Consider the following 14,407-nt stretch of genomic DNA (forward strand, 5'->3'; position numbering starts at 1 on the left):
AACATGGTACTACACTTAGAGAATCCTAAAGACGCCGCCAAACAACTACTAGAAAACTCACCAATGCATCTGGTAAAGTTTCAGGACACAAAATTAATACACAGAAATATGTTGTGTTTCTGTACACTAACAATGAACTATCGAAAAAGCAAATTAAGAAAACAATCTCATTTGCAATCATGTCAGAAAGAGTAAATTATCTGAAAATAAATCCAACTAAGGAAGCAGAAGAAAAGTGAAAGTGAAAGTCGCTCAGTCATGGCCGACACTTAGAAACTCCGTGGACTATACAGCCCACGGAATTCTCCAGGCCAGAGTACTGAAGTGGGCAGCTTTTCCCTTCTCCAGGGGATCTTCCTGACCCAGGAATCAAACCGAGGTCTCCTACATTGCAGGTGAATTCTTTACCATCGAGGAAGTAAAAGAACTGCACTCAAAAAAACTGTAAGATGCTGATGAAAGAAATTTAGGAAAACACAAACAGATGGAAAGACATACCGTGTTCTTAGATTGGATGAATTAATATTGTTAATATGACTATACTATCTGTATATGGTGGAAGAACTCAACCACTATTTTTGAATACCTGACATTATAGAGAATTCTTGATTGAGTATTTCAAAGGCTGGTTTGGGAGGGAAAACACGGCTAGTGTTGAACAATGCATCATTTTTCTCCTCCTACCACAGTTAACTTAGTTGAAGCCCAAAATAAAGTTCAAAGAAACAAACACTAGTAATGTTTTTATGAGGAAAAGTCTTAAATAGGTCTCGTACATGCTCTGCCACCAGTCACGTGGGACTCTTTGCGACCCAATGGACTGTAGCCCACCAGGATACTCTGTCCATGGGATTTCCCAGCAAGAATACTGGAGTCGGTTGCCATTTTCTCTCCAGGGGATCTTCCCAAACCAGAGATTGAACCCATGTCTCCTGTATGGCAGGTGGATTCTTGACCACTGAGCCATCTGGGAGCTAGCACTAAAACAACTAAATGAAAAACAGGACACTTAAAAATCTGATTACCCAACCAATTCACCAAATTCTTAGTAACTGATGTGAAGAAATCATTCAAAAGGCTGAACCAGTCATTTTCATGTGATATTATCTCAGTCCTGAAAAGTTTTAACAAGGACTTCTGAACTTATTGCTGACTCCTCAGTAAAGCTAGTGATTTGTACACAGAAATAAACATCTCTTCTTCCCTCCCAAACCTGCTGGTTTCCATATTCTCTGGTCCAGTTAAAAACTCCCTCCTCCTTTCAGTCATTCAAGCTGGAATCCAAAAATATTCTCCTTTAGTCGCGCATGTAATAACCTACCAAATCTTGTCGGTCACACCTGTTCAAAGTCCTTCTCATGTGTCAATTTACCACCCCAGTTCCTGCCATCATCTTTTTTTTTCACCTAGATGACACAACAATTTGCTACCTGTTCTTAATTCTAGTTTTGAAGAAAAGATTTCTTGGGTTAGAATTTCAGAAACCTGGGTTCTATAATTTCCTGAACTATCAGCTGATGTGAGCCTCTTTTATTATCTATTAAGGAAAAGGATGAGATGCTCTCAAAATCCCTCTAAAAAGTTATTATTTTCCCCCAGTTAAATTCTGCTTTCACATTTCCTTTCATTATATTCTCAAATATAGATAAAATATCAACTTCCTACTCAAATTCTTCCTGCAGGAACTTGATATTGACAGAAAAAATTCAGCTTACTTAGGATGGGATTCAGCACTACCCAGTATCTGTACTCAACACACCTTCCATCGTTTTCTAACACTTTTTTCCTCCAAGCACATGCAACCCAGAAATCGCTGGCTTGTGCTCTGTTCACTTCTCAGATCTGCCCCACATCTTCCTCCTCCAATACGTTAACCCCGGGACTTCCCTGGCAGTCCAGTGGTTAAGAATCCAACTTCCCAGGCTGGAAAAGTGGGTTCGTTCCCTGGTCAGGGGAACTCGGGTCCCACACGCAGTGGGATAACTAAGCTGGCTTGTCGTGACTACTGAGCCCGGGAGCCACAGCAAGGAGACCGCGTACCACCGTGGAGATCCTGCGCCTCCACGAAGACCAGGGCAGCCGAAGATAAACACAGAGATGTCAAAAAGCACACTAATCCCTCTGAAGGACCCACCATTGTAAAAACACATCTCAGTGTCTTACCTACCCTTTCAAGAGTTATACCAATGCCATTTCCCTCCTCCTCTTTGTATCCATCAAAATTCAAAATTCTACTAGCTTCTCTTTTTATCTTGTTTAGTCTTATCAGATTTTTTTTTTCTGAGTGGGGACAAGGATTAATTTATTTTTTTTATATCTTATAGCATTTACTGCTTTCCAGGGAAAATGATAATCACTAAAAAAAAACTTATAGAAATAAATATTGCAACTCCTAATTTCTCTCGTCCTCCTTTTTCTTTGCTTTTTATCATTCCCTATTACCTCTCATTTTAAATTTAAAATATTTTCTTTTTAAAATGTAAGTTATCTGTGTAGTGCTTATACTTAACTATACTTACATTATTTTCTCGGTCTACTATGCAATCAAATAAGACACTAAAATCACATATGCTAAGGTCATTAATTTTCAAAGAATTGGTGATATTCTTTCATGTTATTATAAGTAGTAATAGCTCAATGGGTTTCGTAGGTATATGAAAATGAAAGTGAAACTTGTTCCCTCGTGTCTGACTCTTTGAGACCCCCATGGACTATAGCCTGTCAGGTTCCTGTCCATGGAATTATCCAGGCAAGAATACTGGAGTGGGTAGGGTAGCCTTTCTCTTCTCCAGGAGATCGTTTCAACTCAGGGGTCGAACCCAGGTCTCCTGCATTGCAGTTGGATTCTTTACCATCTGAGCCACCAGGGAAGCCCAAGAATACTGAAATTGGTAGCCTATACCTTCTCCAGGGGATCTTCCTGACCCAGGAATTGAACTGGGGTCTCCTGCATTACAGGCAGATAGATGGATTCTTTACCCGCCCCACCATCAGGGAAGCCCTGATTACATTTGCCAAAATCTACCTTCAGTGAATACTGGGTAGAGTCTCACTGAGAGATACTATGAGCAGAACTGCTATACACATTCTTGTGTATGTGTTTTGGTACATTAATATCTCTTTAGAAAATACCTAGGCGTAGAAGAGGTCGACTGTAAGGTGAGAGTTAGAGAAGGCGAGGTTCAGAACAAGAATGAGACCCGCACTTTACAGGAACAGATCACTTTTAACGAGGCGAGAAGGGGCAGCAGTCAGATTAGTGAGCTGCTGCCCCAAGAAATGACTAAGTATACATGGGCACATATGTGGAAAGTTACTGTCTTGAGGGGGCCTGTTCTTCTCCGAGGTTGTTCCGAGAAGTTATCTCTTAAACGGCTGGGGCAAGGAATTTTGGAGATTGACCAGAGGCTGGACCAGCTGGGAGCTGGGTGTAATCAACCATAATGTCCATTTTTTCCTTCGGGTGAAGAGTTCTTTGTTTTGCATAGAATGGTGGGGAGGACCTGGAGGGGAGATTTACCTCCAGGCTATTTTGAGCCATGTAACTTTCCTTCATCAATGATAAGGCAAGTTGATGTTCAGTTTTAGTAAATATTAGGAGATGGTGTTCTGAAGTGGTTACACAAATGTACATTCCTGCCAGTAGCGAATAAGACTCCCATTTGCTTTACATTCTTGCCAGAGCTGTGTTAACGTCAGTCTACTAGATTTTAACAATTCAAATTCCGGTTTTCTGCCACTCAAGGGATGGCCCCTGGATCAGCTGGCTGTGATGGCCAGTGACACTTGGACTCAGGAGACATAAAACACTGTAGCTTACAAAGAAGCAGTTCTATAAGGGCTGGGTTGTGAGCACCCAAACTAACACCCAGAGCTCAGGACAGAGGAAATATGGGAAAACACACATTTCTTCATCTTTCTCTCAAAGGGACTTAACTGTAAATTTTACAACCTGCTGCCTGAAGGCTCAGCTTCTAATAAACTGGTGACTTCCGCTGCCCTCTCCCTTCCCACTCACTCCAATGGTAAAGCCAGGTCACTAACATCTCTCTTGGAAAAGCTTGTACACATGTCTCAAGTGCTAGCTTTCATGGCTGCTATCATAAAAAACATTTTTATGTTCACCTTGTCAGTCTGCTTTTGGAATCTCTACTTTATTACTTTAATCTGTATCTGGAAAAATTCCATACTGTCTCCATTCAGTTCAGTTCAGTTCAGTTGCTCAGTCGTGTCCGACTCTTTATGACCCCATGGACTGCAGCACACCAGGCTTCCCTGTCCATCACCAACTCCCGGAGTTTACCCAAATTCATGTCCATTGAGTCAGTGATGCCATCCAACCATTTCATCCTCTGTCATCCCCTTCTCCTGCCTTCAATCTTCCGAGCATCAGGGTCTTTTCAAATGAGTCAGCTCTTCACATCAGGTGGCCAAAGTATTGGGGTTTCAGCTTCAGCATCAGTCCTTCCAATGAATAGTCAGAACTGATTTCCTTTAGGATGGACTGGTTGGATCTCCTTGCAGTCCAAGGGACTCTCAAGAGTCTTCTCCAACATCACAGTTCAAAAGCATCAATTCTTCAGTGCTCAGCTTTCTTTATAGTCCAACTCTCACATCCATACATGACTACTGGAAAAATCATAGCTTTGACTAGATGGACTTTTGTTGGCAAAGTAATGTCTCTGCTTTTTAATATGCTGTCTAGGTTGTCAACTTTTCTTCCATGGAGTAAGCGTTTTTTAATTTCATGGCTGCAGTCACCATATGCAGTGATTTTGGAGCCCAGAAAAACGAAGTCTGTCACTGTTTCCATTGCTTCCCCATCTATTTGCCATGAAGTGATGGGACCGGATTCCATGATCTTAGTTTTCTCAATGTTGAGTTTTAAGCCAACTTTTCACTCTTCTCTTTTACTTTCATCAAGAGGCTCTTTAGTTCTTCACTTTCGGCCATAAGGGTGGTGTCATCTGCATATCTGAGGTTATTGATATTTCTCCTAGCAATCTTGATTCCAGCTTGTGCTTCTTCCAGCCCAGCATTTCTCATGATGTACTCGGCATATAAGTTAAATAAGCAGGGTGACAATATGCAGCCTACTACATATGCTTCACTACTACATTTGTAGTGAAGCATATGGCATTATCTAAACCCAAAGCTCCAAGAAATGAATTGTCTCATTAATAAAATGCCTCAGTAGTCTAAGAAGAGAAAAACACTCCATCAGAGTATGAGGAGATATGAAGTAAATATTACTGAGGATAGAGTTGTTTAGTGGCTTTTTGGTTACTTGTGTCAATAGAAGATGACTTTCTGATTTCAATAGAAAATTAATCATAACATTTTGAAAATACTCATGTTAGAGAGATTAATGTTTATAAAAATTACAGAGCTAAAAATGTTCCAAAAATGAGAATAAAGCTGTGTTTTCTTTATACACATGTTCTTTTAAAATATATATATTAAAAAGAACAAATAAAAATAATTATGGTAATAGAACCCAGGGATTTACATTAGTCTTTCAGAAGGGTGACTTTAAAAAACTATTATGGAACTTAAGAAAATTAAAATAAAAATTTCCCTGTGGGAACCTGAGAAAAGAAACAAAATTTTCCCTTAATATGAATGTTCACTCAATATAAAAAATATTACTTACAATAATATGCTGCTGGTGCTGCTAAGTCGCTTCAGTCGTGTCCAACTCTGTGCGATCCCATAGATGGCGGCCCACCAGGCTCTCCCATCCATGGGATTCTCCAGGCAAGAACACTGAAGTGTGTTGCCATTTCCTTCTCCAATGCAGGAAAGTGAAAAGTGAAAGGGAAGTCGCTCAGTCGTGTCCAACTCTTAGTGACCCCATGAACTGCAACCTACCAGGCTCCTCTGTCCATGTGAGTTTCCAGGCAAGAGCACTGGAGTGGGGTGCCATTGCCTTCTCCAACAATAGTATGCTAGTAACTCCCAAAGTTTCCAAAGACCAGATCTTTCTCACAGATTTCAATAACTACTGTTCCAAAGCATTCCGTGTCCCTCTCTCAATTTTCTCACTATAGTCTAAAAACCCTGACACTTTCTGGTCTATTCACTCACCATGTATGTTCTGCTTTGCAATTACCAAGAGATAGAGGAAATACAAAAATGATTAAGAGTATCACTAGGAATAATAATTCTTGAGAGATAACAGGAGGCTATAAAATTAAGATAGGCAGGAACAGATGAACAGAAATCTATTTGAAAATTCTGTAAATAGAGAAAATGAAATTACCTGTTTCTATACCATGACAAACTCACATAATTCACTTGTATAATTATGCTTTTCCTTTACCTAGAAGGTGATTCCTTTTATTCTCAATCAGCTAATTCTTACCTATTTTCCTGGTCTCAGAAAATACCCCTTGATCAGAAGTTTAGGTCCGTCTAGTCAAAGCTATGGTTTTTCCAGTGGTCATGTATGGATGTGAGAGTTGGACCATAAAGAAAGCTGAGCGCCAAAGAATTGATGCTTTTGAACTGTGATGTTGGAGAAGACTCTTGAGAGTCCCTTGGACTGCAAGGAGATCCAACCAGTCCATCCTAAAGGAAATCAGTTCTGACTATTCATTGGAAGGACTGATGCTGAAGCTGAAACCCCAATACTTTGGCCACCTGATGTGAAGAGCTGACTCATTGGAAAAGACCCTGATGCTAGGAAAGATTGAAGACAGGAGAAGAGGATGACAGAGGATGAAATGGTTGGATGGCATCACCGACTCAATGGACATGAGTTTGAGAAAACTCCAGGAGTTGGTGATGTCTGGCGTGCTGCAGTCCATGGGGTTGCAAAGAGTCGGGCAAGACTGAGTGACTGAACTGAACTGAACTGGTATTAAATCTCCCAATTTCTCTCTCTTAAAGTTCTTGTTTAAAAAATCTTAATAAATACTCTAATATACAATAATGTATTTTTTTCATATCCTTCATAGTTTTTGTTACTGTGGCTCAGTCACTAAGTTGTGCCCAATTCTTTGTGACCCCATGGACTACAGCTCACCAGACTCCCCTGTCCTTCACCATCTAACAGATTATCCCTCATACTAGCCAAGCAAAAAGATATTCAAAAACAGGTAATTAGGATTACCAAGATATAGAGAAAATACAAAAATCATTAAGAGTATCACTTGCTTGCTTGCTAAGTCACTTCAGTCGTGTCCCACTCTGTGCAACCCCATAGACGGCAGTCCACCAGGCTCCCCCGTCCCTGGGATTCTCCAGGCAAGAACACTGGAGTGGGCTGCCATTTCCTTCTCCAAAGAGTATCACTAGGAATAATAATTATTGAGAGAAAACAGGAGGCTATAAAATTAAAATAAGTAGAGACAGGTGAACAGAAATCTATTTTCAAAATTCTATAAATGGATAAAATAAAATTATCTGTTTATATACCATGATAAACCAACATAATTCACTTGTATAATCAAAACTATTCCAAGATAGGGACAGTTGGAAAATATTTTAAATATTTGAATGTTGAAATGTTTTAAAAGTAACTTCATGGGTAATTTCAGATATATTCTAGCTTTAATTTAGTATCAAAGTGTTCTCTCTTTCTTTTAAGACTGAATACTTCCTTTAGGGATATTAAATTGAATCAATAATCAATCTCACACAACATGTGATTATTAGTGTTCTTGATCCTTTCATTTAGAGTAATAAATTCTAGCGATCTGCTTCTCTCTACTTTCCTGTATTTATTATATATTCTAATATCAGAAATTTATACACTACAGTGATAAAGAATAAAGTATTCATGGTTTGCAAAATACAAAAGAGTATACCAAAACTTGGACTTCCCTGGTGGCCTAGATGGTAAAGAATCTACCTACAATGCAGGAGACCCAGGTTCAATCCCTGGGTTGGGAAGATCCCCTGGAGAAGGGGATGGCTACCCACTCCAGTTTTCTTGCCTGGAGAATTCCATGGACAGAGGAGCCTGGAGGGATACAGTCCAGGGGGCCACAGAGAGTCAGACAGGAAATCTAAACAATTCTTCATTTGTGTTATTGTAACTGTGGGTTTTTTTTTTTTTTTTTAAGTACAAAGAAATAAAAGACAACAAATATTCCACTAGAGCACAAATAACTCATGTAATTTAAGTGGGTTATTGAAAGACATGAGGTAGAATGACCAAAAACATTCAAATATGAGTCAAGAGGTTTTAATATGCATAACTTAGAGGGAAAAACTCCCTAGTATTTTCAAAATTATTGAATACTAAACATTTTTGTTGTCTTATAAATAACGAAGAAATTTTGATAAGAAAACATGTTTTGGAAAAACTCTAGTGCCCTAAAATCTATGAACATATAGAATTTCCTATATACAGGAGCTTTTTAGACCAATTTTAATAGTTTTAATGGATTTAGTATTCTAGTTTTCAGAAGTACAAAGTGACAATTAGATTAGAATGAGTCAATAAACTAAAGTAGAAACACACAAGTATGAAAAAAAGTGCCCATCTTCAGTCTTAGCATAATGGATTTTTAATATATGTCTTAGAATAGTTTCTGAGATGTATTTTAACATAAAATATTGCTACTCGAGCAGCACAGTATAACTTATAAGAATTGCTGTATAGGTAAGGATGCAAAGAGAGAGAAAGGTCATCCTGATACACAGATGCCGAGCACCAGTTGGAGACATTCATGGGCTAGATGGCAGTTCTCACAGTGCACATGATTTAATTTTTTGCCTAAACAAAATTTCAGACATGTTAATCAACAGTAAAAATTACCAAATTAGTGAAACAAGGTGAAAAAATTGACTTAGATACAGACATAAAACCCTAAAATCTTTTGATTCTCATTGCTTCCCACACTCGCCCATAAGTTGCAGTGACACTGAATACTGCAGGCTCCAAATGTCCTGCCCTGCGTGAAGAGCAATGCCCCAAATGTCCTGCCCCACGTGAAGAGCAATGCCCCAAATGTCCTGCCCTGAGTGAAGAGCAATGCCCTCCAAATGTCCTGCCCCGCGTGAAGAGCAATGCCCCAAATGTCCTGCCCCACGTGAAGAGCAACGCCCTCCAAATGTCCTGCCCCTCGTGAAGAGCAATGCCCTCCAAATGTCCTGCCCCACGTGAAGAGCAATGCCCTCCAAATGTCCTGCCCCGCATGAAGACCAATGCCCCAAATGTCCTGCCCCACGTGAAGAGCAATGCCCTCCAAATGTCCTGCCCCGCATGAAGAGCAATGCCCCAAATGTCCTGCCCCACATGAACAGCAATGCCCCAAATGTCCTGCCCCACGTGAAGAGAAATGCCCCAAATGTCCTGCCCCGCGTGAAGAGCAATGCCCCAAATGTCCTGCCCCACGTGAAGAGAAATGCCCCAAATGTCCTGCCCCGCGTGAAGAGCAATGCCCCAAATGTCCTGCCCCGCGTGAAGAGCAATGCCCCAAATGTCCTGCCCCGGGTGAAGAGCAATGCCCTCCAAATGTCCCGCCCCGCGTGAAGAGCAATGCCCTCCAAATGTCCTGCCCCGCGTGAACAGCAATGCCCCAAATGTCCTGCCCCACGTGAAGTGCAATGCCCCAAATGTCCTGCCCCACGTGAAGAGCAATGCCCCAAATGTCCTGCCCCACGTGAAGAGCAATGCTCCAAATGTCCTGCCCCGCATGAAGAGCAATGCCCTCCAAATGTCCTGCCCCGCGTGAAGAGCAATGCCCCAAATGTCCTGCCCCACGTGAAGAGCAATGCCCCAAATGTCCTGCCCCACGTGAAGAGCAATGCCCTCCAAATGTCCTGCCCCACGTGAAGAGCAATGCCCTCCAAATGTCCTGCCCCACGTGAAGAGAAATGCCCCAAATGTCCTGCCCCACGTGAAGAGCAATGCTCCAAATGTCCTGCCCCACATGAAGAGCAATGCCCTCCAAATGTCCTGCCCCACGTGAAGAGCAATGCCCTCCAAATGTCCTGCCCCACGTGAAGAGAAATGCCCCAAATGTCCTGCCCCACGTGAAGAGCAATGCCCCAAATGTCCTGCCCCACGTGAAGAGCAATGCCCCAAATGTCCTGCCCCGCGTGAAGAGCAATGCCCCAAATGTCCTGCCCCGCGTGAAGAGCAATGCCCTCCAAATGTCCTGCCCTGCGTGAAGAGCAATGCCCCAAATGTCCTGCCCCACGTGAAGAGCAATGCCCTCCAAATGTCCTGCCCCTCGTGAAGAGCAATGCCCTCCAAATGTCCTGCCCCACGTGAACAGCAATGCCCCAAATGTCCTGCCCCACGTGAAGAGCAATGCCCCAAATGTCCTGCCGTACATGAAGAGCAATGCCCTCCAGTGGCTAGTGATGACCAGTCAGTGCCCACTGAGTCATCATTCATCAGGTCATACCTTGTGAATTCTTTCAGGATACCGCCTTTTCTGGTAGTCTTCTATTGACCTGTTAGAAAACGGGTGTGATTTAAGGACCATAGAGAAGGACTGAATATCCTAATTCTTACGTGTTCTTGATTTTAGGTCTGAAAATTAGCAGTTAAAACACATATATTTTGGACTTCTCTAGTGGGCCACTGGTTAAGAATCTTCCTTCCAATGCAGAGGGCATGGTTTCAATCTCTGGTCCAGGAAGATCCCACATGCTCAGGGCTACTAAGTCCGTGGGTCACAATACTGGGGCTCGTGTGCCCTCAGCCCATGCTCTGCAACGGAGGAGCCACTGCAATGGAAAGTCCCTACACCACAACTAGAGGAAGCTGGCACACCACAGTGAAGACCCAGGATAGCCGAGAATAAATGAGCAAGTAAATGAAAATTAAACTACAGTGCAAATTCTTCAGGGCGGAAGTAATTCCTCACCTACTAATCATGTCTACCTTCATGTACATAGAAGATCAAACAAATGGCTTGTTAACAAGCAGAGAGAAAAAATAAAGATTATGGGTTCCTAAGAATGGACAAAGAAGGGATTTTTGAGGGTTGGAAAGTTATTAAAGTTAATCTTTAGCTTCTTCACAAATTTACCTCTGACTGAACCCATTATCAAATATTCAGCAAAGAACACCAGAAGAGGGAAAAAAATGGATTGTGCATTTGAGGTTTATTTTTTGTTTTTGTTTGCAGAAGGGGTGGTGGAGAAATTATTTTCCTGATAGGCCAGAAAGTTTGCCCATTCTCTTCGGGTACCTGAGAGATCAAAAAACTTCAAAGCAAAGAGGGAAAAATGAACAGGCTGTTGGAAATCTCACAGCAACATTAGAACAGGATGCTCTGCTTCCAGGTACGTGTGGCACCTGAGGCCACCCTATGTGGAGCCAAGATTAAGAATTCGTCACAACTCAAGATTCAATTTTCAAGTGACTGAGATTGAAAAAGCCCTGTGACTTCACATTCTGCCGTGTGATCAGCCATTTCCAGCTACATGGCCAGTGTTTGGAATCTGAATCGTATCGAGTTAGGTAAGAAAACTGAGTTCAATAATTAACACAAAAAGCCCCACAGCTTGCTTTTTTTATGGACTGCTAGAACATTCTTTGGGGGATTTCAAATTGTCAAATTCCTCTCTTCTCTTCCAAAGTTTGCACTGTAAATTTCAACCAGCAGCTTCAGCATTGTCCAGCATTTGTTAGAAATGCAGAATACTGGGTCCCACTCCAGACCCACTATGTCAAAATATATCTCCTAGGACTCAGTTCAGTCCAGTTGCTCAGTTGTGTCCGACTCTTAAAGTGCATTAGATTTGTATAAGTTAAAGTGTGAAATACATTCATCTGAAACTGCTTCTTTGACAGTAAACCAGGTTGATGGGTCCTTGCCTTGGAGAGCACAGACCACTGAATTTTTGTATGTGGCTATCTTAATGGCATATTTCAGTGATTCTTCACAATCTGTGTTTCTATTGACTCTTAATGTGAGTGGAAAGAGTAAAAGTAATTCAACATTCTCTTTGGATAGTACTAAATGTTAATTTTGCTTCTTCTCCAACTCTTCTCTCTTTCTTGAACTCCCTTCTAACAATTACTTAAAACTCAACACTTAAACCCAATACAACCAATGATGAGGCTGTGAATATTTACATATTCAATTCCTTACCAATGTTTAACATATTTTGTAATTATAAGTAACATTATAAAAAGATAGCTAATGTCACTGATGTTCAAAATAAAAGGTATGAGAAGGTAGAATTTCGACTATGAGTTCATCCTAACTCTAACACACTGTTGTCAGCTTACATTTCCACATTAAACCCCTTCCACTGCTCAAATTAAACATAACCAAACGGAACGGCAAGCAAAGAGAACTTTTCTTTACACTAAAAATTCCTTTTTTACCTATGCTCTCTTTATTGGCTAATGACATCTATGCCCTCACAGGTCATTATGGGTAATAATGAAGTCATATCCAGTCCTCCCTGTCATCCACATCTAATCCGTAGGTTCTATTTCCTTTCCATTCTTCTTCCAGTGCTGTAGTGCATTCAGATCCACATCACCTCTCAAAGGAACCATGGTGGTAGCTTACTACTGGGTCTTTATATCTTTAAGTTCTACCATCTCCCAAATTATCAACCATCATTAAACTAAATTGCAAGTTAGATTTTGTCCCTCAAGATTTTTTACAATATTCTATTACTTGTAGGATAAGATTTTAAACTCCTTACCCTAAGTGTTGAGACTCTTCATAGTTACATGTTTGCAGATGTATCTATTGCTGCTCCTTCTATCTACCCTATTTTCTAGCCACTTGGAACTTCTAAACATCGTTCAGAGTTCAAACATATGCTCACTCTTACACCTCAGTGATGTTAATGATTGTCTTCCCTCATACTGGACTTCCCTTTCCTCCTTCGCTCCTTATGTGCCTATTAATATTTGCTCAGTCTTTCACGGCTGAGCTTTATGATGACGCCCTTAGCCTTTGTTTGTCTTTCTTCACTTTGCATTTTTTTCTTTCTCCTAAGTTCCCTTTATTTGTGTTAACTTCATTATTTTGAGACAATCTCACACACTCAAGTGCAAGATGCTTAAGAAATGAGTTTCTAGATAAATTTCTTCTCTAAATAAAATGTAACACAATCACACCTATCCAAAATATCTTTTGAATTAAATATTTCCTTTGTTACAGCAGAGAAAAAATTTAAAGCTTGTCAAAAGACAAAGGATATTATAGAAAAATTTTATAAATCCTATAATTAGTATATGAAAAAATGGTTTTGAAAATTCGTATCAAAGGTTGAATCTTTTCTGTTGTATAGGAACAGTTTCATGGGATAAAATATATGGAAAGACATTTAAAATATCCAAATGTGACTTCTACTGACAAAGTAATACTAATTTCTTTATATGCTGTAATTTATTTTTTAATCTACATAGTCCTGGGCATTATACACCTACAATAGAAGGAAATTACCACTAGAATATAAGCTCAAAAAATTATTTTTGTTCACTATGTATTCCAATCATCTAGTACAGTGCCTGACATAGAACACTGCTGCTGCTGCTGCTAAGTCTTTTCAGTTGTGTCCAACTCTCTGCGACCCCATAGACAGCAGGCCATCAGGCTCCCGTGTCCCTGGGATTCTCCAGGCAAGAACACTGGAGTGGGGTGCCATTTCCTTCACCAATGCATGAAAGTGAAAAGTTAAAGTGAAGTCATTCAGTCATGTCCAACTCCTCATGACCCCATGGACTGCAGCCTACCAGGCTCCTCCATCCATGAGACTTTCCAGGCAAGAGTACTGGAGTGGGGTGCCATCGCCTTCTCCAACATAGAACAGGTACTAAGTAAATAGTTATGTGAAGGAATTATTGGATAAATGAATAACTTAGAGGTGATTCTTACTTATTTGGGACTACTAAATCAGGAAGAATAAAGTAAATATATCCACGAAGGAACATATCTGTGAAATTAAAGGATAATAACAGAGTAAATGCAACATTTGCACCAAGCTTCCTTCTGATATGCTTACAAATGGTTCACTTGTATGAAATCACAACAGGATACTGATTTGCACTTGAGAGAGGTAGTCAGTGGAATGAACTCAGAGGTTCCAGAGATTGCATATGATTCCTTTCTTCAACAGCTGTTAGTGATAACACCACTACAAATACACTTATCATAACTACACAGAGTCAATTCCTCACCCCAACTCTCCACAAATTTGTAGACAACAATTAAAGGTCATCATTTTAATCAATTAAGTCTTTAAAGTCAATCAAGTTATCTTTTGTATATTATTCTGTTTTCTTTCACATTGCTGTTGTATATGCATTACTATAAAATTTAGAGACTTTTCTGATTATTTCATCATGATTTAATTTTTATGCTTTATAAATAAAACAAAGGAAGTTGAATTTGATTTTTTTTAATTCAGACTAGATATTGTTGGTATAGAAGGAATATAATAATTTTTTATATCTACTTTATGTTTAACTGTT

The sequence above is a fragment of the Bos indicus x Bos taurus genome, chromosome 14 (genome assembly GCF_003369695.1).
Source record: "Bos indicus x Bos taurus breed Angus x Brahman F1 hybrid chromosome 14, Bos_hybrid_MaternalHap_v2.0, whole genome shotgun sequence".
Classification (NCBI taxonomy): Eukaryota; Metazoa; Chordata; class Mammalia; order Artiodactyla; family Bovidae; genus Bos; species Bos indicus x Bos taurus.